The 286-nt window shown below is 23.4% G+C and overlaps 1 protein-coding gene across 1 annotated transcript in view; it reads left to right on the top strand.

The window, feature by feature from the left end:
- LOC107644502 (lupeol synthase-like) overlaps positions 1-286 on the top strand; it is a 16,590-nt gene that overhangs the window by 12,359 nt on the left and 3,945 nt on the right. The window lies entirely within an intron of this gene.

Genomic DNA, 286 nt, shown 5'->3' with positions numbered 1-286 from the left:
TCTTCCGTCGCAAATTGGCAAAAGGAGTGTTTCGAAACATTTTTAGAAGTTAATAATTATGTCAATAATTATTAATTAATCGTCAAAAAGAGTAAAAGAATATATTGATGGATAATATTATTATTGATGTATAATTATTAATTAGGGTTTAGGATATAGAAGTTCAAAGAGTGAAAGAATATTATTGATGGATAATATTAATTAATCATCAAAAAGACAAAAACAAATTTTTGGAGTATTCTGTATTGTCCCTTATTTTTTTTTATTAATAACCATCGAGTATCAA

This window comes from Arachis ipaensis, chromosome B05 (genome assembly GCF_000816755.2).
Source record: "Arachis ipaensis cultivar K30076 chromosome B05, Araip1.1, whole genome shotgun sequence".
Taxonomy (NCBI): domain Eukaryota; kingdom Viridiplantae; phylum Streptophyta; class Magnoliopsida; order Fabales; family Fabaceae; genus Arachis; species Arachis ipaensis.
The sequence above is the reverse complement of the archived record's forward strand: the minus strand, read 5'-3'. Positions and strand labels throughout refer to the sequence as shown.